Raw genomic sequence first — 24,235 nt, forward strand, 5'->3', positions numbered from 1 at the left:
AAATCATAAATAACAAGTAATACGTCATAAAAATCTAGGCATTATAAATATAGCTCGTATATAGCCTAATATAAGCATAAATATGTATAATGCGACTTCCCTGCATAAACATTTTCATAAAATCATATTTTCATGATAGTCATAGTAATCGTAATCGTAAATCATTTTGTTCAATTTAATGGAAGTGGCCCAAAACATAAATCGTTTGGTCAAAAATTAAACCACAGTACTGGCCTGTTAGAGATCATCACAGCTCTTGGACTGGATGTCCACTACTTAACATAACATAATTCCTCCGAAGAGGTTGGAAAGGTCCCCGGACACGTTCTCCGACTTCCAAACCCGTAACATAATTTGGCCATAAGATAAATCGCATAGCTCAAAATAATTATTTTGCAAGTCATACATACTTACTAACATCGTGAACCTCATTGGATCGTCCTTGGACATGCTGCCCTAACATACTAAAATTTATACCCAAAACATCCCTTAAGGTGCATTCGGACACATACGACACCCGAATTAAGTAGAACCACTTAGGACGTACCAATCGACTCGGGACTCGACCCATCCATAAAACACATCCTAAACTACTTCCAAAGGCCCTTAACCAGCCCCAGACCATGCCCGAACCCCGTACTATTTCCAACGAACCATGAAGACACAAGTTGTTCCAAAGAATGACATTATGGCACTTATATGTTCCGTACGACTTCCTATCAATTCCAGCTGGAACCAAGCCTGAACCAAGCCCTAGACTCAACCCTTATACATAACTTAAGACTCTGGTCCAGCCCATTCCATCCCATACACAAGCACAGCCCCTTAAACCACCCAAAATCGAGAGCATCCCCTGCACAAGCCCTACGCGCACACCCACGTCCATCACAACTCCAGCCCTTATGCTAGCCAACCAGACCCTAACCAACCAATACCAAGCCTACCCCGGGACCCTAAGACTCCACCTAGACCCTAGCCACAAGCCCTGGTCCATCCTAGCACCCAAATCGATGTGAACCCGCGATCATGCCCTTACGTGCACGCGGCTACGCTTGTTTCCTTTTCTGCTACACCAGCAGCCTCTTGCCCCATCATGGACCACCTAATGACATATAAACACACCCAAAAACATAACTATATTTAGTAGCAAGCCATCGGACGATCCAGCCAAGACGGAAATTAAAAACTCGAGAAAACGAAGGAGTTCATGCATATATCATATCGAAAATAATTTTTGTAACGTTGCATGTTTTATATCACAATACAGTAAGTAACATGATCGATGCATAAAAGAAAAGTTTAGACACGCATTTGCATTAAAAACACACAAAATATCAAAACACCAAATGCAGTGTAGAACGGAGGTTGATCGGAGACGGTTTACTACGTTTTATAGCTTGAAAGTGGCTAAATTATTCATGTAACATAGTGTGATGATCACATTAAGTCGTTGTTGGAAGAAAAATCGAAAATAAGCCAAGCCCTATCTTAGAAAGATCGGCCGAACTTTGAAAATAGTGTTTGTGTGTGTTTTGTGTGTGAGTGAGTGATGTAAAAAGTTAGGGTAGGGTTCTTCATTATATTTAAATAAAATAATATCTAGTTAATTAGGTTGATTAATCAAGTTTTAAAATTACTATTTAAGCCCCCGTCATGCGAGCCTCCCTCTAGGTTTACCAAATTAAAAATCTTACAAATCCTAAATTCTACCCATAATTAAATACTAACTAATTTAATTAATTAAGTCATAAAAATAATTATTCAAATATTGTATTTCAAGTGAAAGTATTTAAATATCTTATTTTTGATTTTTACTTATTGAAATGGTTAATATATTCTCCGGTTTCCAAACCTGTAACATAAGTTGGCCACAAGACAAATCGCATACCTCAAAAATAATTGTTTTGCATGTCATACATACTTACAAACATCGTGAACCTCGTTGAATCGTCCTTGGACGTGCTGCCTTAACATACTAAAATTTATACCCAAAACAGCGTCTAAGGTACATTCAGACACATAGACTCCCGAATTAAATAGAACCACTTAGGACATACCAATCGACTCGGGACTCGACCCATGCATAAAACACATACTAACCTACTTCCAAAGGCCCTAAACCAGACCCAGATCATTTTCGAACCATGTACCATGCCCAACGAAACATGAAGACACAAGTTGTACCGAAGAGTGACACTATGGCACTTATGTGTTCCGTACGACTTCCTATCCATTCCAACTCGAACAAAGCCTGAACCAAGCCCTAGACTCGACCCTTAGACATAACTTAAGACTCTATCCCAGCCCGTTCCAGCCCATACACAAGCACAGCCCCTTAAACCACCCAAAATCTAGAGCAGCCCATGCACAAGCCCTACGCGCATAGCCACGACAATCACAACTCCAGCCCTTATGCTAGCCAACCAGACCCTAACCAACCAATACCAAGCCTACCCCGGGACCGTAAGACCCCTCCTACAGCCTAGCCAGGAGCCCTGGTCGATCCTAGCACCCAAACCGATGTTAACCCGGGATCATGCCCCTACGTGCATGCTGTTGCGCTTGTTTCCTTTCCTGCTGCACCAGCAGCCTCTTGCCACATCATGGACCACCTAATTTCATCTAAACACAGCCAAAAACATAACCATATGTAGCATCAAGCCATATGATCGTTCCAACGAAGACGACAATTAAAAACTCAAGAAAACGAAGGAGTTCATGCATATATCATATCTAAAATAATTTTTGTATCGTTCTAATGTTTATACAATCAAACCAATAAGTTTTCATGCATTTTTTTTATGCCAAAATACAATAAGTAACATGATCGATACATAAAATAAAGGTTTAGACACGCTTTTGCATTAAAAACACACGGAATATCAAAAAATCGAACGCATGCTAGAATGGAGGCAATCGGAGACGTTTTGCTACGCTTTATGGCTTGCAAAGTGGCTAAATTATTCAGGTAACGTATTGTAATGATCACCTTAAGTCGTTGTTGGAAGAAAAATCGAAAACAAGCCAAGCCCTAGCTTTGACTCGCCGAACTATGTGTAAATAGTGTGTGTTCTTGGTGTTTGTGTGTGTTGTGTGTGTGCGTGAGTGATGTAAAGAGTTAGGGTAGGACTCTTCATTATATTTAAATAAAATAATAGCTAGTTAATTAGGTTGATTAATCAAGGTTTAAAATTACTAATTAAGCCCTCCAACTTTTAAATTTACCAAATTAAGAATCCTACAAATACTAATTCTACCCATAATTAAATATTAACTAATTTAATTAATTAAGTCATAAAAATAATTATTAAAATATTGTATTTCAATTGGAAGTAATTAAATCTCTTATTTTCAAAATTTGCTAATTGAAATGCTTAACATACTCTCCGGTTTCCAAACCTGTAACATAATTTGACCAGAAGACAAATCGAATACCTCAAAAATAATTGTTTTTCACGTCATACATACTTACGAACATCGCAAACCTCATTGATTCGTCCTTGGACATGCTGCCCTAACATACTAAAATTTATACCCAAAATAGCCCCAAAGGTGCATTCGTACACCTACGACTCCCGAATTACATAGAACCACTTATGACATATCAATCGACCGGGACTCGACCCATACATAAAACATATCCTAACCTACTTCCCAAGGCCCTAAACCAGCCCTAGACCATCCTCGAACCCCGTACCATGCCCAACGAACCATGGAGACACAAATGTGTTCCGTACAACTTCCAATCAATTCCAACCCGAACCAAGCCCGAACCAAGCCCTAGACTCGACTCTTAGACACAACTTAAGACTCCAGTCCAGCCCATTCCTGGCCATACACAAGCACAACCCCTTAAACCACCCAAAATCGAGAGCAGCCCTTGCACAAGCCCTACGCGCACACCCACGGCCATCACAACTCTAGCCCTTATGCTAGCCAAACAGACCCTAACCAACCAATACCAAGCCTACCCCGAAACTCTAAGACCTCACCTAGACCCTATCCACGAGCCCTGGTCAATCCTAGCACCCAAACCGATGTGAACCCGTGATCATGCCCCTACGTGCACGCGGCTGTGCTTGTTTCCTTTTCTGCTACACCAGCGGCCTCTTGCCCCATCATGGACCACCTAATGCCATCTAAACACACCCAAAACATAACCATATGTAGCATCAAGCCATAGGATTGGTCCAGCAAAGACGAAATTAAAAAATCGAGAAAAACAAAAGATTTCATGCATATATCGTATCGAAAATAATTTTTGTAACGTTCTGGTGTTATATAATCAAACAAATAAGTTTTCATTCATGTTTTATATAAAAATATAGTAAGTAATATGATTGATGCATAAAAAAATGGTCTAGACATGGCTTTGCATTAAAAACTTACGAAATATCGAAAAACGAACGTGTGGTAGAACGGAGGCCGATCGGAGACAGTTTCAAACTTCCATTACTCGTTTTTCTTTAAAATATACTAGAATTTTTTTCATACCATTTGGCAAAAAACACTATACATACATACATACATATATATATATATATAAATATTTTTGACACAATTTAAAATAAACCAACAAACTATTATTTGAAAATCCAAAAGAACACATTTAAAACGTAAAATCGTAAATGTCAAGGAACCCTAAGCTAACATTATTTCAAAAATAAACATAACTCTAGCATCCTCTCAAAAATCATAAATTTCAACCAATCATAAGCTATCGCCTAGGCGCCACCAGGGCCGAACCTATAGCGCCTAGCCGCAGTGCAGATTTTAGATATGGAAACCCTAGATTGCGATTTTGTTGTATTTTATTATATAATTCATTGTAAACACGAATTAGAACAATTAATCTTGAGTTTTATAATATTTTGTGAGTTTTCTCTCAAATTTCAAATCTTGGCTTTGCATACATCTTTGTGTGTTTCTCAAATCAAACTTATCAAAGTTTAACACTTTGTGACGTTTGTCGATTGTTCTTCACTCGGATTGTCAAAGACGAGTTCTTTGAAGGTTCTCTTGAGATAGATTGTTTATCTTGTTAATATTTGTTGCTAATTTCCTCATAATTTAGAGGTGAATATTACATAACATTACTTGTTTCAAAAAGATCGGGCCAACAAAAAGTTCTTTTTTCATCGAATCGAGGGCGTGACTCCGTTTTGAGCGCATTTTCTTTTCGTGGTTTGAAGAATCACATCAAATAATATTTTATGATTTTATCTAATTTACTTTATCTGTATACCAATGCATGCTGCACAGATAAAATTCTTGAATATATTATAGGTACCATGAGGTCTACCTCTCAATATAAGATCATGAAACTCATTAACAAGCATAGTGTATATTCTAAACAGTTTCCTAATTGATTCAGCATCACATGAAAATATTTGTTCGTACAGATGCGTGATCATTTGATGATGCACTAAAAACCCTCCCCCAGAATGTCCAAGTGGGTATCGAGTGGAATACTGCGCAGTTATGATTGTAAACCATTAGTCTTTTTGACCCGAGACAATGTAGAGGCTCAACGTAGTAACATTCACTTTGATCCATTTATTGATTCCATTGAGGGTCATCAGATGACGAGGTTAGGTGTATTTTCGAAATACGTAAGATCCAATTCATTATATTTGATGATTCACCGCTCGCATATATGTGAAGTTATCCTGTGTGACCTGATGATTTAATAGTGCACGGAGTCTCTGGCCAGAACAAAGCATGTGTTATAGGGAAAGCGGTTTTCCTAGTTGCACATACGATGTTACTATTATTACTCAAAGATATATCATTGAACGATTGAGAATCACACAAATATTGGATTTTGTGTTCCCATTGATGGAGATCAAACATATTTCTTATAAAGAAGTTTATTAGTTGATTCCATGTAATGGAAGATGTGAAAGTTATCTTAAAATCTAATTAAGTAAGGAGAGTGGAAAAACCTGTTTTATTGAAGGGGTTTACAAAACTGGTAGCTGTCGAAAATGGATCGGTGAAATTTTTTGTCCTTTGAAAATTTAATTTTTCATTATATGAACAAGATTTGTATCATCGATACATCGAAGTTTTCTGACCTCATTTATATATGTATATATACATATTATATGTGTGTGTGTGTGGTGATATAGATTTGTAGACGTATATCATGAATTATCAAAAATTGACTTTAATTGCATGATATTTTCAAGAAAATAAATATTATATGAGAATTTTAAATAATGGAATTACAGTGTTTTGATTCAAATAGGATTCCTGATTTGATCAAGAATCAAAACTTATAATTATTTCATTGATGGTTATATGAAATAATATAATTTTTGCACACTCCTCAAAATTTTGCTCTAAAAAATATGGGGTGGGCAACAAAATTTTCTCTCTCACTGCCTCATAGGTTTTGGCCACCACATATTTTGGAGAACCAAAATTTCGGCCACTCTTCAACCACGTCGTAGCCCTGACGCCATCACTGGATTTCTGAAATTCAGGCGATTCAATCTCGATGCAAACTTTGTTTAGATCTCTAGTACGATCTATACGATGAACAAAGTTTATTATCGTGGACTTGATTTGAAAATCGAAGAATGAGAAGATCTATTCTTAAGGATTTATAAGAACAACTATATCCGCTTAAAACATGGAATAATTGGAGTCGGCGTTAAATATGAAAAAATAAATCAGATCTAAATGTTCTATTAATGTTTTTAATCATACGCGCCCAATGAATTTTTTAAACGTCAAACTAAAATTTTTAAACTTTCACTGCGTCTTTGATACGACAAAAGGTAATCCAATATAACGAACACAATTATAAAAAACTAATATTTTTGAGTCAAATAAGAATATACTACAAAATAATACAATTTATATAATAACTAATATATTTGACACAAAAAATAATATATTTCAATAAAATAAACATATATTATAAAGTGATATTTTGGACTTAAACTATACTTTTCTAAATTAAATAAGCATATATTACAAGATCAAAGCTAACTCAATTAAGAACCAATTTTAATTTCTAAATCGAATCGAGGAGAAACATCAAGGGATCATTATGAACCGTAGACCATATACAACTAAAAACTCTAAAAGTTGCATTAGATAAAGTCTTGAGATCTAACTTCCATTTATTTGTGCCAAGTGAAATGTTATGCAACAGAAATAAAAAAAATCAGAATGTCATCTCCTAAACAACTAAAAAGTTCCAAAATAGTAATCTGTTTCATTTCTTTTGTTTCTTCTTCTTCCTTGTTCTCTGCTTCATATTTCTTTAAGGCTATCAATCCATGTTTCTTTTACTAGAAATCAAACACTCTACTCAACATATCCAATCTCAAATCATTTACCTAACTATGCACAATCGTTGCACATATATCCAGCTCTAATGACACGTCTTATATCAGCCTACAGTCAATTAAAAAATATATTATAACTTACGATTAAAAATAGGAAATTATTACTACACGTCTTAAAAATACTTCATGTGACAAATCAAGTATACATCACTATCAACATCCCTCTTTTTTGTCTGTCAATTGAAGACAATATTTTCAAATTCATATTTCAAATTCCCATCAGATTTCACATGAGACAAAAACTCGTGTGAGACGGTCTCACCGGGTCGTATTTTATGAGACATATATCTTATTTGGGTCATCCATGAAAAAATATTACTTTTTATACTAAGAGTATTACTTTTTATACTAAGAGTATTACTTTTTACTGTGAATATCGGTAGGATTGATCCGTTTCACAGATAAAAATTCGTGAGATCATCTCACAAGAGACCTACTCATCACATGATTGTTTTCTTTCAAGAACATAGCCATTCGATTATATTATTAATCCAAAAACACGAAAGAAAATAAAAATAAAAAAGATTAATACTTTTAGATTTAAAAGTAAAGCAAACTTCTAAACAAAATAATGAATATTAAAGTATGTTAGGTATTTTACCTTTATCTGCGCAGCCTAAAAGAAGGAATTTTCAGAATCATCATATTTGTATAGATACTGATTTTTTTGTTCACATAAGTGAAAACAATTGCTGGAAGTGGTCATTCGAACCAAATGGAACAAAACTTTACATTTTCAAAAAATATATATAAATGCAGTTAATGAAATATTATTATTTAAGAGAAATACATTTCAAATAAAATCTATTGCTTCTTGCCATCTCCACCAAGCGATCGATCAAATCATAGCTATTTTCACTCAACCAACTATTCCAACAACTCCTCATTGCCAGCTTTATTAGTAGATTCAAGATCACAATTGTGAGGCCCATTTACTCTAATGACAATTAATAATAAAAAAATAACGGTTTGATTTAAAGCTGCAGCGGAAAAAATGTTTAAAATGCTTTAAAACGAACCTTAGGGCCTAGAAAAATTTCGACATGACCTCCCCGTAAATAGGAGATCCCGAAAAACTCAAGCAGCAATTTATATCAAAATATACTCCCACTAGAGTCATTAAAACAAAACCGAAGTTAAACAACCTATAGCCGCACTGGCCAGGACTAAACAGAAATAAAACTTACCAAGTACTCACCAGATCATAAACATCACAGAGTCGACTCAGAACATCACAAAACAACCAAATACTACTACAGATACACGGGACATCTCCCCGGCAAATAAACTACAATACAAGACTGAAACAACTCAAGACATACATATAGACTAACTGGGAGACTCCATTGAACAGAACCAAGCAATCCAACTTCAATCCCGAGCTCCACTGGCGGAACCCCGGCCTGATGCTGCAAAACGACTCGGGAGATCTACCATGGTGCCCAAAAGCAACCACCGCAGCCCCCCAAGTAAAACAATTGAGGTTAGGATTCTGGTATGAAACAGTCCAACAATAACAACAATAACATAAATCATGCATAATCATATAATGAAATATAATATGCAATGCATGAAAGGCTCAACGAATAACCAGGATAACGGGAGCCAACAAACGGTACGATAACAACTGGAATAATGCTCGAGCAACAACACAGGGGAGCTACATCGTCATGCAGCTAAACCACCCTGCCAAGTATGCGAGGTATGCCAAGCTGTGCTGAAATAACACCCCTGACTCGGCCTCCATACAGCTGATACGATATAACAAGATGGCACAACATAACGAACTAGATGACACAACCCCAGCGCTCACCTCAAAAGGCTGCACTAACCACGGGATTGTTCAATCACATCTACGGTCTCATGTGTATAAGCCTATCAGCCACACAATGATCCCGAGATAAACAACAGTGCCAGATAACAACGGATATCAACAATGGGCTAGAAGAACGATAGGCTCAACATGAATGTCATAACTGTATGCCCGATGCTAAATGCCAATAATATGTCATAATAATAAACATAGATCACAACGAAGGCATTTAACAATTTACAACAGTCAACAAATCATAAACACGATCCATGTAACACAGAATGACAATTAAATATAATTTATGTTTTACCGTCGTATATTACCGAGCTGTAACATACCTATACCGACTGATAACGACAACAAGCTTAACTTTGATCTCCTCGGCCTAACAATAAGATAATATAACAAGTCGAGTAAATTTCCAATTCAATAACAATATTTCCAAATTTCAGCTTGTACCTATGCTAAGTTTTAAGATCAAAACTTAACCAAAGTATATTTATCATACATGGTTGGAATCCTAACTCAAAAACCCATATTTCATCAGAAGATGTCAACAAGAAATTCAATCATCTTGACACAGATAAACACCCACAACCAGAAATCTAGAAAAACGAATTCTGTTACAGTTTCAGATTCGGCATCTATGACCATAAAATTCAGATCTAATTCTTTTTTGATCCAAATCAATATCCGCCAAATGGAAATGAAAGACAACTTAAATATCTAAGTTTTTCTAGAAGAAACCAATTCCAGAATCTGAGTAGATTAATGCCAGAATTAACAAGAACACGCTGCTACTCACACAATACGCGGACAGAACTCTAATACTGCGTAGTTTCAGTAAAACAGGCATAACTCTCTCAATTCTTAATGAAAATTAATGATTCAAGTCTCATTTTGAAGAAAAGACATAGCTCTACAACTTTTATTTAACCAAAAACCCAGAATCTGAGTGCATATATGCCATAAACCCGAATTACAGTAGGTGTTGTACACAGCTCCAACACATAATTCCATTTTGACACGTTTTGGTAGAAAAATCATATCAAATCCGTTTCTTATCCAAATTCAATGTTTCTAGTGGCTATAGAAAGCTAACAAACAGAGCTACACGTTTTATTTGAACCACAAGTCGAGATTCTTAACGAACAATACACAAAACTTCGAATTTCAGAAGCACAAAAACTGAACTCACCAAAATACTGCACAGAAACAGGGTCACGAAATGGAGCTTCGATCTACTCGCCTCCTTGCTCAAAATTCGCGATTTCTTTCTTGAATCAAAGCCTAAGATGTTAGGAAGACACCCCTTCAGATCGATCGAGATTTCGACGCCGGACGAAGGAGATATCGTGATTCTTCCACAGCTGCTCCAAGGGTTGCGAGAATTGGGTTGAGGGAAATGGGTTTTCTTCTTCTCTCTTTCCCTTTTCCTTCTTTTAAAGGTAAGTTGTGTGTATGTATATGTATATATATATTGTGTATTTGATTACTAAAATAGTAACTCAAGCCCATCTATCCTGGTCTGTATTTATTTTGCTCTCGTGTGTTATTTAAACTCTATATGTATTTTATATCGTTAAATTCTCCGATATTCTAAAATACATATTTTTAACACACTTCTTGAATTTATTTGGCATAAATAATTATTTTAATTTACAACTCAATAATTATTCTAATTATGCCAAATTACCGGATAATTGATTACAGGGCCTTACATTTCTCCACCCCTTAAAACAAATTTCGTCCTCGAAATTTCTGTTTATACACATACATCTTACACACGATACGAAACCAACAATACATTACTAAGAACCAAACAGATATGGATATGATGCTCATATCTTCTCTTTTGTTTCCCACATTGATTCTTCTACACCATGCCTCGACCACTGAACACGTACAAGTGGTATAAATTTATTGCGTAAAACTTTATCTTTATGATCCAAGATACAAACAGGATACTCAGAATACGATAGAGAAGGTCGAGTTCAACCTCATCAGGCTGAATCACATGAGACGGATCGGGGCTCATACTTACGCAACATAGAAACATGGAAAACATCGTGGATGCCAGACAATGACTGGGGCAAATCCAAACGATAAGCGCAAGTACAATACGCTCAACAATCTCGTAGGGACCAATGAAACGAGGTAACAACTTACCTCTCATACCAAAACGAACAACACCTCTAAACAGGAGAGATTCTCAGAAAAACAAAATCTCCAACTTGAAATTCTAGAGGACGAAGACGTCTGTTAGCATAACTAGCTTGACGATCTTGGGCAGCTTTCATTCTCTGATGAATCAACTGACTTTATCATGCATTTCCTGAACAATGTCAGGTCCAGTCAACTGCTTCTCACCAAATTCATCCCGACAAAGAGGTGATCGACACCGTCTACCATACAAAGCTTCAAAAGGAGCCATACCAATAGTCACCTGGAAACTGTTATATGAAAATTCGACCAGTGGTAAAGCTTCCTGCCAACTGTCTTTAAAATCCATGACTACAGCTCGAAGCAGATCCTCGAGTGTCTGGATTGTGCGTTCTGTCTGACCATCTGTCTAAGGATGGTACGCAGTACTCATCGCAAGTCGTGTACCCATTTCTTTTTGGAAACTAGTCCAAAATTTTGATGTGAATCTAGGGTCACGATCTGAGACTATTGCAACTGGAACTCCATGAAGTCTCACAACATTTTCAATATACAGACGAGCCATTTTCTTGTACGAATACATCCTCTCATACGGAATAAAGTGTGCCGATTTAGATAATATGTCGACAATCACCCAAATGGCATCGAAATGACGAGAAGTACGTGGCAAATGCGTGACAAAATCCATAGCCACGTGCTCCCAGTTCCACCGAGGAACCTCAAGACTATGCAGTAATCCTCCAGGTCTCATTCGTTCTGCTTTGACTTGCTGACAGATCATACAACGAGACACAAACTCAGCCACATCCTTTTTCATATTCTTCCACCAAAACTTAGGCCGTAGAATATGATACATTTTCCTTCCTCCTGGGTGGATACTATATCGAGTACAATGAGCTTCTTTAAGGATGACTGTACGCAATTCAGGAATATCTGGGACAACCAATCTACCATTCAACCGAAGAGAATCATCTGAGTGAATTGAGAAACCATATTGGTGTCCTTGAGATACTAACTCATAAGATTTCAGAACTCGATCATCAGTTTTCTGAGCTGACTTTACAATCTGAATCAACTCTGGCTCAATAGAAATCTGAGACACACAAACAACATTACCTTGGATTTGAAAATCCAACCCAGAAGTGCAAATATCCTCTAGTAACTTAGAAACATGAATCGAGGATAAATTAATATCAACAACCTTACGACTCAAAGCATCGACAATGACATTCACTTTTCCCAGATGATACTGGATCTCACAATCATAATCTTTCAAAAGATCCATCCAACGTCACTGTCTCATATTCAGATCTGACTGAGAGAACATATACTTCAAGCTTTTGTGATCACAATAGATTACAAATTGCTCCCCAAACAAATAATGCCTCCAAATTTTGAGAGCAAAAACAATAGCAGCCAATTCTAAGTCATGAACAGGATACTTAGACTCATGCGGTTTCAACTGACGAGAACCATAGGCCACAACTCTACCATGCTGCATCAGTACACAACCTAATCCTCGATTTGATGCATCGGTACAAACAATGAATCCTCCAGAACCACTTGGGATGGTAAGAACTAGTGCAGAAGTCAATCTCTTCTTCAACTCGACAAAACTTGACTCACATTCATAAGACCAAATGAATATTTGATTTTTTCTGAGTCAGTTGAGTGATAGGTTTAGCAATCTTTGAGAAATTTTCGATAAATCTCCGGTAATAACCAGCTAAACCCATGAAACTACGAATCTCTGGCACATTGGTCGATCGTGCCCAATTCAGAACTGCTTTCACTTTACTTGGATCAACAGAAATACCATGTTGAGATATGACATGGCCAAGAAACACAACTCTATCTAACCAAAACTCACACTTGGATAGCTTGGCGTACAACTGATTCTTTTGAAGAATTCGAAGAACTATCCTCAAGTGTTTGGCATGCTCTTCCTCGGACTTGGAATAAACAAGAATATCATCGATGAATACAATCACAAAACGATCGAGATATTTACGAAATACTCGATTCATCAAGTCCATAAACACAGCAGGAGCATTGGTCAAACCAAAAGGCATAACTTGACCAAAAAGGCATAACCAAAAATTCAAAGTGTCCGTATCTCGTGCGAAAAGCTGTTTTCGGCACATCTTCTTGTCTAACTCGCACTTGATGGTACCCAGAACGAAGATCAATCTTAGAATACACCGAAGTACCTTGCAACTGATCAAATAAGTCATCAATCCTAGGGAGTGGATATTTATTCTTGACAGTAAACTTATTCAGTTGCCGATAATCAGTACACAACCGCATCGTATCATGTTTCTTCTTAACAAATAGAATCGGTGCACCCCACGGTGAAGAACTCGGACGAATATAACCTTTACTCAACAAATCCTGTAATTGTTCTTTCAGTTCTTTCAGCTCAACAGGAGCTAAACGATATGGTGCTCGAGATAAGGGTTCCGTTCTTGGCATTAATTCGATACTGAACTCAACTTCTCGTTCTGGTGGAAACCAGGAATCTCTTCTGGAAATACATCAGAAAACTCACAAACTACAGGAATAATCTTGCGATAGATCAACAGCATAAACCAGAAAACCTTCATGACCAGAATCTAACAATCGATTCATCTCAATGGCAGAAACTAGAGGAATCTTGGCTTGAGAACCACGGCCGACCACAATTATTACAAACCCCTTGAACTCCAACACACTGATTACTGGAATGCTTGCCCCCATAGTGATTACAATAAGGTCCACTATAACGATATCCACCACGGTTCCCTGAACTCCCTGAACTCGAAGAACTAGAACCGGGCTTCTTAAATTGCTTCCCACGTGGACGAAGAGATGCAGAACCAGATGAACTGAATTGTTGCCTCCCCGACTGATGATGTTGGGTAGGAGCTTGATTGCCACTCCTCTTAAGACTAGCTTCAGCCCTTTTTGCTATTTTCACTGCTTCAAGATAATTCAGTGGCTTACCGGTAGAAACAAAAGGATGCAGATGATCGTTCAATCCTTCAATGAAACTTTCAACAACCGCAACCTGACTTGCAGCCACATGAGGAGCATATCTCAGCATAGCATAAAAAGTATCCGCATAATCCGCAACTGACATATCCCCTGCTTCAAGTTATGAAACTCCGAAGCCTTAGAACTGTAGAATGATGGAGGACAATAACTCTCCTTTTAAAATTCAACTTGAATATATCCCACGATGGAACAATCCTTTGAGCATCTAAAGTCATCAAGGTAGTAGACCACCACATTTTAGTACGATCTTTCAACTGATGCACTAGCTAATCTCAATCGACACTCTGGAGGATACTCGATCAAATCAAACAATTCCTCAATCTCAGAAATCCATATTTTAGCTTTCTCGGCTCCCTCCGAACCACTGAATCGAGGTGGATGCATAGAATGGAAACGCGCAACTAATTCATCCATCCTAAGCTGCTCTAGCTGATCAGCAGCTTGCTCAACAAAAGTATCATCAACAACATGAACACGAGGTCTACCACGTCCACGACCTCGACCTCGAGCTAGAGGAATCTCATCAACAGGAATTTCTCCACCTCCCTCCATTCTATACGATAAAACACCAAAATAATTAGAATGGAAGTAAACAAAACATATAACCACATAAGTATGTTGTCAAGTAGCATACACAGGCGCAACAACCATTTTAGTGCCAAGACTCAAGTGTCCAAGACTCTAGTTCGAGCGTATCCCAGTTTACGCTCGGATACCAAGATGTGAGGCCCATTTACTCTAATGACAATTAATGATAAAAAAATAACGGTTTGATTTAAAGCTGCAGCGGAAAAAGGTTTAAAAGTGCTTTAAAACGAACCTCAGGGCCTAGAAAAATTTCGACATGATGTCCCCGTAAATAGGACATCCCGAAAAACTCAAGCAGCCACTAGAGTCATTAAAACAAAACCGAAGTTAAACAACCTATAGCCGCACTGGCCAGGACTAAACAGAAATTAAAACTTACCAAGTACTCACCAGATCATAAACATCACAGAGTCGACTCAGAACATCACAAAACAACCAAATACTACTACAGATACACGGGGCATCTCCCCGGCAAATAAACTACAATACAAGACTGAAACAACTCAAGACATACATATAGACTAACTGGGAGACTCCACTGAACAGAACCAAGCAATCCAACCTCAATCTCGAGCTCCACTGGCGGAACCTCAGCCTGATGCTGCAAAACTGACTCGGGAGATCTACCATGGTGCCCAAAAGCAACCACAGCAGCCCCCCAAGTAAAACAATTGAGGTTAGGATTCTGGTATGAAACAGTCCAACAATAACAACAATAACATAAATCATGCATAATCATATAATGAAATGTAATATGCAATGCATGAAAGGCTCAACGAATAACCAGGATAACGGGAGCCAACAAACGGTATGATAACAACTGGAATAATGCTCGAGCAACAACACAGGGGAGCTACATCGTCATGCAGCTAAACCACCCTGCCAAGTATGCGAGGTATGCCAAGCTGTGCTGAAATAACACCCCTGACTCGGCCTCCATACAGCTGATACGATATAACAAGATGGCACAACATAACGAACTAGATGACACAACCCCAGCGCTCACCTCAAAAGGCTGCACTAACCACGGGATTGTTCAATCACATCTACGGTCTCATGTGTATAAGCCTATCAGCCACACAATGATCCCGAGATAAACAACAGTGCCAGATAACAACGGATATCAACAATGGGCTAGAAGAACGATAGGCTCAACATGAATGTCATAACTGTAAGCCCGATGCTAAATGCCAATAATATGTCATAATAATAAACATAGATCACAACGAAGGCATTTAACAATTTACAACAGTCAACAAATCATAAACACGATCCATGTAACACAGAATGACAATTAAACATAATTTATGTTTTACCGTCGTATATTACCGAGCTGTATTATACCTATACCGACTGATAACGACAACAAGCTTAACTTTGATCTCCTCGGCCTAACAATAAGATAATATAACAAGTCGAGTAAATTTCCAATTCAATAACAATATTTCCAAATTTCAGCTTGTACCTATGCTAAGTTTTAAGATCAAAACTTAACCAAAGTATATTTATCATACATGGTTGGAATCATAACTCAAAAACCCATATTTCATCAGAAGATGTCAACAAGAAATTCAATCATCTTGACACAGATAAACACCCACAACCAGAAATCTAGAAAAACGAATTCTGTTACAGTTTCAGATTCGGCATCTATGACCATAAAATTCAGATCTAATTCTTTTTTGACCCAAATCAATATCCGCCAAATGGAAATGAAAGACAACTTAAATATCTAAGTTTTTCTAGAAGAAACCAATTCCAGAATCTGAGTAGATTAATGCCAGAATTAACAAGAACACGCTGCTACTCACACAATTCGCGGACAGAACTCTAATACTGCGTAGTTTCAGTAAAACAATGCATAACTCTCTCAATTCTTAATGAAAATTAATGATTCAAGTCTCATTTTGAAGAAAAGACATAGCTCTACAACTTTTATTTAACCAAAAACCCAGAATCTGAGTGCATATATGCCATAAACCCGAATTACAGTAGGTGTTGTACACAGCTCCAACACATAATTCCATTTTGACACGTTTTGGTAGAAAAATCATATCAAATCCGTTTCTTATCCAAATTCAATGTTTCTAGTGGCTATAGAAAGCTAACAAACAGAGTTACACGTTTTATTTGAACCACAAGTCGAGATTCTTAACGAACAATACACAAAACTTCGAATTTCAGAAGCACAAAAACTGAACTCACCAAAATACTGCACAGAAACAGGGTCACGAAATGGAGCTTCGATCTACTCGCCTCCTTGCTCAAAATTCACGATTTCTTTCTTGAATCAAAGTCTAAGATGTTAGGAAGACACCCCTTCAGATCGATCGAGATTTCGACGCCGGAACGAAGGAGATATCGTGATTCTTCCACAGCTGCTCCAAGGGTTGCGAGAATTGGGTTGAGGGAAATGGGTTTTCTTCTTCTCTCTTTCCTTTTTCCTTCTTTTAAAGGTATGTTGTGTGTATGTATATGTATATATATATTGTGTATTTGGTTACTAAAATAGTAACTCAAGCCCATCTATCCCGGTCTGTATTTATTTTGCTCTCGTGTGTTATTTAAACTCTATATGTATTTTATATCGTTAAATTCTTCGATATTCTAAAATACATATCTTTAACACACTTCTTGAATTTATTTGGCATAAATAATTATTTTAATTTACAACTCAATAATTATTGTAATTATGCCAAATTATCGGATAATTGATTACAGGGCCTTACAATAATCCTCATAAACAAGCTTTTCCGAAAAATAAATAACAATTTAAATTTCAACAATACTAATAATAAATCTCAAAAACAAGAATCAAATGATAAACTTTTGGCGAGACTGAAACAAAAATGTCTTTGTTTGTTTTGAATTGTTTCTTCATTATTGATTGATAGAGACCACACGTCAATGCAAAAAATAAATATTTCTTTCAATGAACTCAATGATGTAATGTCCTCTTTTGTAATGGTACAAATACGTCGACAACGAAACAATTTTTTCCTGAAAATTGAAAATTTATTAGAAAATTATAATATTTTTTGCATAGAAAATAATACCATTTTCACAAAAAGTAATACTTCACATAAAATACTTAAATTATAGTTCAAGAATAACATATTCTTTACTTAATATGTCGTAAACAAAGAGATCACAATAATCAGTGATCTCTTTCCGTTGTAGATCAAAATCGGATATGACATTCTTGTTCCTATTCATGAACTTTTATTAAGCTAAAAATCTTCCGATTCAACACCAGATAAATTTGCAAAAGTTCATGAATAGGAACAAGAATGTCATATCTGATTTTGATCGACAACAGAAAGAGATAACTGATTAAATAATTGATTAAAAGTATAACTCTTAAAATAAAATAACGATCGTCACTCATACTAAAATAAAATTAATATTAAAATTCCCTCATTTAAAACAAATCACCAACATCCAATTAATCCCAAAATCAATAAACTACTAATTTAATTTAAAAATAGTCTAAAAAAAACCATAAATTTAATTTACTTGACACTAATATACTAATAGATAAAAAGTCAGAGTAACAGTTTAAAAACGTATGTGATAATATAACTGAAACTACAAGGTCTTCGGGTTTGCAATGTCATTGGTCCGAGCCTGCTCACTGGTCATCGCTTCTCATCTCCTCAACTACATCATCTGCATCGATCAAGTCTAGTGAATCTTATGACTCAGCATACATAAATCGTAAATAAAAATAATACGTAATAAAAATCCATGCAATTTAAACTTAGCTCGTAAGTAAAATATTATAAGCATAAATATTTATAACGCGACTTTTCTGCAAAAAAAAAATCACAAAAATCATAAAATCTATTTTTCATACTTTCATGCATAATCGTAAACGTAAATAATTTTGCGTAGAGTTTTGTGCAATGCAAGTGGCCATATACATAAATTTTTTGATCAAACTAAACCGCAGTACTGAGCTGGCAGGGATCACCACAGCCCTTGGACTCGATGTTCATTCTCTAACATATATAATTCCTCGAAGATGTTAGAGAGGTCCCCGAACACGTTCTCTGATTTTAAAACCCATAACATAATTTGGCCACTAGACAAATTGCATCGCTAAAAAATAATTATTTTGCACGTGATACATATTTACGAACATCAGGGACTTTGTTGGAATGCCCTGGACATGCTGCCCCTAACCTCATAATTTAAATAAACTAGACACATAGATGCACTCGGACTGCGTACGATTCTTGAATTAAATAAAATAGCTTACGACCTACCGAACGACTCGAGACTCGAACCAAACCTAGCCAACGTCCTAACCTACTGTTCAAGCCCCTAAAACAAGCCCCGAACCATGACCAAGACCCAAAAAAAAACGTGAGCAACAACCCCTTGAAACGAAATATGACACATATCTACGCTTCTCACGACTCTACGCATAAACCAACGCAAACCGGACCCGAACCAAGCCCTACACTCAAACCTTAGACTCCACATGAGCCCTTGATTGAGCCCTTTCCAGCCCAGACCTGCACCTCATCCCCTAAACAAGCCAAAGTCGTGCAGCTCCCTCACGTGCGCCCAATCTGTGCACAGCTGCTCGTTTCTGGTTCCAGCCACCTAGCTGCCACTCCAGACCATGAACCACCATAACAAGACTCATCCTAGGACCCTAAGACATGCCCCAAACCGTAACCAAGAGCCCTGGTCAAGCCATACGCTGAGCCACAAGATCGACCACCTACAGCCCCTTACATGCACCCCAACCTGCGCATCTGTGGTTTCCCACAGTTTCTAACTGTACCAGCCAATTCATGTTGGATCTCGGTTTTCTCGTGCCCAAATGCAGCTGAAGTTTTAAAAATTTTAGATCTTGACATTCGTGATGTATTTGTTTGAACACTCGTATGATTTTAAAGAACAAACATACATAGGATGTTTAGTAATATACCTTTGGTGAATTTTCACTTGGCTCCAACTACGCCGGTATAAGCGAATGTAGCTCTTATTGTAAATCCCACGTAAATTCTTCCAATCTCCTTTCTTCAATCTTCGAATCAGGTCCACGATCGGATTACTTGTTCCTCTTCTAACTTGCACTAAAAAATTAGAAAAAATTTTCGTTGAGATTAATTAAACGAGAGGAGGCCGAAAATTTTGAGAGGAGAGGAGGAGGATTTTTGAAGTCCTTGGCTTGGAGGCTAGGGTTTCAAAAATTGTGAATGAATTAATTCTAACCCTAAACCTAATACACATATATATAAGCTTAGGGCCCATTAAATAAATTAAATACTTAATGTGCTTAATCAATTAATTATTCTAGTCCAACTAGTTTAATTAATTAATTAATCATTTTAAAGTCAATTAAGAACCTTAATAATTTGTATGTTGGTCTTGTACTCCTACAAGCCCATAATACATACATCCATTACATTTAATTTAAATCTTTTATAAATTCAACATTTGAATTTAATATTTAAATTATAAATTCAACTCCTTGAATTTATCACCTCCAAAATTTAATATTTAATAAATTCAACTTTTGAGTTTAATAATTAAATTCTCAAATTTTATAAATTCAACTCCTTGAATTTATTCTCTCCAAATTTTATAAATTAATAAATTCAACTTCTTGAATTTACTATCTCATAAATTCAACTCCTTGAATTTATTTTTTCAAAATTTAATTATCATAAATTCAACTCCTTGAATTTACTATATCATAATATAAATTCAACTTCTTGAATTTATTCTCTCAACGTTTTATATAAATTCAACTCCTTGAATTTATTATCTCAACGGGGACAAAACAATTAAGTACTTGTGTGACCCTCAATGGTTCAGGGATACAGCTAGACGTGGGTTCACAACTCCTTGTGATTCAGGACATAATCCTTTATTCGGGCTTACCCTTATTTGCCCCATTCTATGTATCAACAATTGATCATGAGAATGTCAGAAATCATATTTCTGATTAAACCCATCGAACCATGGTAAGAGTGTCTAGTAGCATCGCCCCATGATTCCCTAGGTATCACTGATAGTGCCTGCAAGAACTAGCCGATTATGATTAGCGTACAGTACGGTCCCTTCATCTCATATATCTCGATCGAATCTGCAACCATTGGTTCATCGAGGGTTGCATATTAATTCGATAACTATGTGATAAATATAAATAGTGGCATCACATGGACCATTGGAGAACTCCTTCTCTAATGTACATCTCATACTCTGGCCAGAGATTCCTAAGCACTATTATTTCATCAGATCACACAGGATATCCACACCCGTAGGTGAGCGGTGAATCCCCGACTACAATGCACTGGCTCCTATATGTGTCGCAACTATACCCAACCTCGCGACCTGATGACTCTCCTGGAGCCGGTAAACGAGTCAAAGCACAGCCCTAGCATATAGAGCCTTAGTGTTGTCCCAGGTCGTAAGGACTAATGGTGCACAATCATAACCACGGATTTATCCTCTCGATGAATGATAACCACTTGAAAAGTCCGAGGGAGGGTTGTTCGGTATAATCATCATATGACTAATCATCTGCATGTTTGGACATCTCTATGCCCTTACCAAGAAACGCAATACACAATATCGCAGATGCTAGTCTCGAGCTCAAGCGGCCTTTATCCTTATTTTAGGCGGAGGAATCGACTAAGAACGAATTTAGAATATGCAGTGTTTACAAATGAGTTTCAACATCGAATTACGATTCATTTGTATTAAAGCATAATCAAGGACTTTATCTATGCTGATTGCATGTGTATACAGATAAAGTAAAACGAAACCATTAAAAAGTAATTATATTTAAATAAAGATTGTTTATTACACTTGAGTCGATAAATTCCCCAACCAACAGTTGTCTTACAAGGCATCTACTCTAACAATTCTAACCTTTACCAGATCACCTAACCATGTCTCAACACATCCCCCATCCCAAACTTACACAGCAGCAACGTCCCAGGAGCCCAGCCAAATCACACGCCACAAAAATTTGGAAGAAAACGTGAGTTTCATGCTTCAAGTTTAAGGAAACAGTTTCAATTTTGCATATAACCAATGAATTTTCATGCATGATTTACATTGAAATATATAATATAACAAGATCGATGCGTTAAAGAAGGGATTAGACATGCCTTTGCGTTAAAACGTACGAAATATCGACAAACGAAAGCGTGGAAAAACGGAGGTCGAACGAAGACGAACTGCTGCGTTTAATGGCTTGAAAAGTGACTAAATTAATCGAGGAACGTTGCGTGATGATCGCCTAAGCCGTTGTTGGAAGAAAAATCGAAAACACCAACCCTAGGCTTAGGCTAGGTGAAGTTTCGGCCAATGTGTGTGTTGTGTGTGTTCTTGGCGTGGTGTGTGTGAGTGGCGTGAGTTTGCATGTGGAGGTAGGGTAGGATCCTTTTATAGGTCACTTAGGATATGTTTAGGTGTTTTAGTTTATTTAAAACACAAATTAAATTTACTAATTAAGTTATTACAATTTAAATGACTAATTTAGCCTTTCAATTTTTGAAATTAAAGGTCCTACAATTAAAATTCTATCCTTAATGAAATACTACCTAATTTAATTAATTAAGTCATAAAAATAATTATTAAAATATTTTATTTTAAGTGGACGTATTTAAATTCCTAAATTTTCGAATTTTGCTAATTAAAATACTTAGCGTTTCTGTTTCACTCGATAAGTTCAATTTAGCCCTAAAAATACTAGAATTTATAAATCCTTTAAAATACTATTTTCTTGACTTAAAATAAATAAATTTTTAATATCTTAATAGTCTCTGATCTCTTTTTCCGGTTCAGCATCGAATATTCGTCTGAAATATAAAACTCATAAAAACATCTTAAATAGAATAAAATCGCATTATAAAATAAATATATATACTTTTAAAATAATTTAACAGATAGCGTGCATTGCTTAAATTATTAACTAAATAAATTAATTAATTCAATCATGCATGGAGTTTACGTGTACTAGTTTTTTGGACATTACACTTTCCATCTATCCTCCAAATTTTATATTTTTTAAAAAATTTCTCGAAAAATTTCGTGCAAAACTTAGAATTTAATGAAATTTCATTACGTAAGAAGAAAACAATTAATATTGACTCACATTGTTGAGAATATATCCATTTGACATAAGTTGAGTTAAGCTTCTAATTTAATATGAAAGATTGAGTCGAAGATAATAAATTATTTATGAAAATATGAGATAAGAAATACATAATTTTTTGGATATTTAAATATAGATGTTGATTTTACGGTGTGAACATAATACTGTAAAATATTCAGTTCACTCACGTTCTAATTGGTCAATGGCCTTTATGAATCTTTGGACGCACGTGTATCAAATTTGCAGAAAATTGAAAGAAGTTGAAGCACCAATGCATGTGGAAAGGTGCTGGGTGGAAGTTGTAGATACACCTGTGTGAAGAAAACTTGTGGGCCATGTGAATTGTTGCCTGTTCAATTCAGAATTGTGTCTCATCTTCCCGAAAGTTGTACCAAGATTTTATAGATTTTGATTTGATTCTCGAAAATGTGAAATAAATTTATGATAGTGATGCAGTATTTTACTCGGGTCTGTGTTTTTATTTCATCAAGTTAATGTCTGTCATAGATAGACCTTCTTTTTCTTGTGAATAACTTTTTATATCTGCGTCGCAACTTCCACGAAACAAAAATACAGGAAGCAAAACCAATGTTCTAAAAAAGATGATGAAACGTAACGATCAAGCTTCAAGCTTTACAAATTTAAGTGAGTTTAATACGATATTAAATTTGAAAAAGAGTTTTTAGTTTTAGAATTTTTGTAACCATATGATGTCAATTAATAAATTTAATAATACATAAAAAATACAAAAAAATGTAATAATAAATGCATAAATTTTCGACTTAACAAAAATATAAGTTTCAAAAGAACAAATTGTGTAGATTAGAACTTTCGCCTACTGTTGTTGGGCTAGTGTTCTCTTTTAGTCCAATTAAGGGAAAGATTTTGAGACAAATTTTATTTCGATGTATAGAATATTTATTATTTAAAGTATATTTTAAAAGTCAATATTTAAAAAAATTAAAAACTATCTTAGAATTTATAAGAAAAAATATATGTTTTTCACACTTTTTATACTTTAATTAATAATTAATATAGTCAATCAAATAATTGACCGCTTTTGCTCAAAGCCAAGTTTTTTCTCGCTTAATCATGCTTAACCGAGCTTTTCTTTTGGAACACTGGGCAAACCGATCACCCATATGCACTTAC

At 36.0% G+C, this 24,235-nt stretch overlaps 1 long non-coding RNA gene across 3 annotated transcripts; it reads right to left on the reverse strand.

Annotated features, from left to right (window-relative positions):
• Positions 1-8,431: 8,431 nt before the first annotated feature.
• Positions 8,432-11,022, reverse strand: LOC142527302 (uncharacterized). Of its 3 annotated transcripts, none has more exons than XR_012815437.1 (3): positions 9,513-9,809; positions 8,560-8,791; positions 8,432-8,471 (listed from the first exon to the last, which is right to left on the reverse strand). It is a non-coding gene; the product is annotated as an uncharacterized LOC142527302 (long non-coding RNA). The 3 variants fall into 3 exon arrangements; XR_012815439.1 differs by lacking the exon at positions 8,432-8,471 and adding an exon at positions 10,373-11,022 and having other exon boundaries at positions 8,489-8,791; positions 9,513-9,559; XR_012815438.1 differs by lacking the exon at positions 8,432-8,471 and adding an exon at positions 10,369-11,022 and having other exon boundaries at positions 8,489-8,791; positions 9,513-9,559.
• Positions 11,023-24,235: the final 13,213 nt, after the last annotated feature.

This window comes from Primulina tabacum, chromosome 15, assembly GCF_025594145.1.
Source record: "Primulina tabacum isolate GXHZ01 chromosome 15, ASM2559414v2, whole genome shotgun sequence".
Classification (NCBI taxonomy): Eukaryota; Viridiplantae; Streptophyta; class Magnoliopsida; order Lamiales; family Gesneriaceae; genus Primulina; species Primulina tabacum.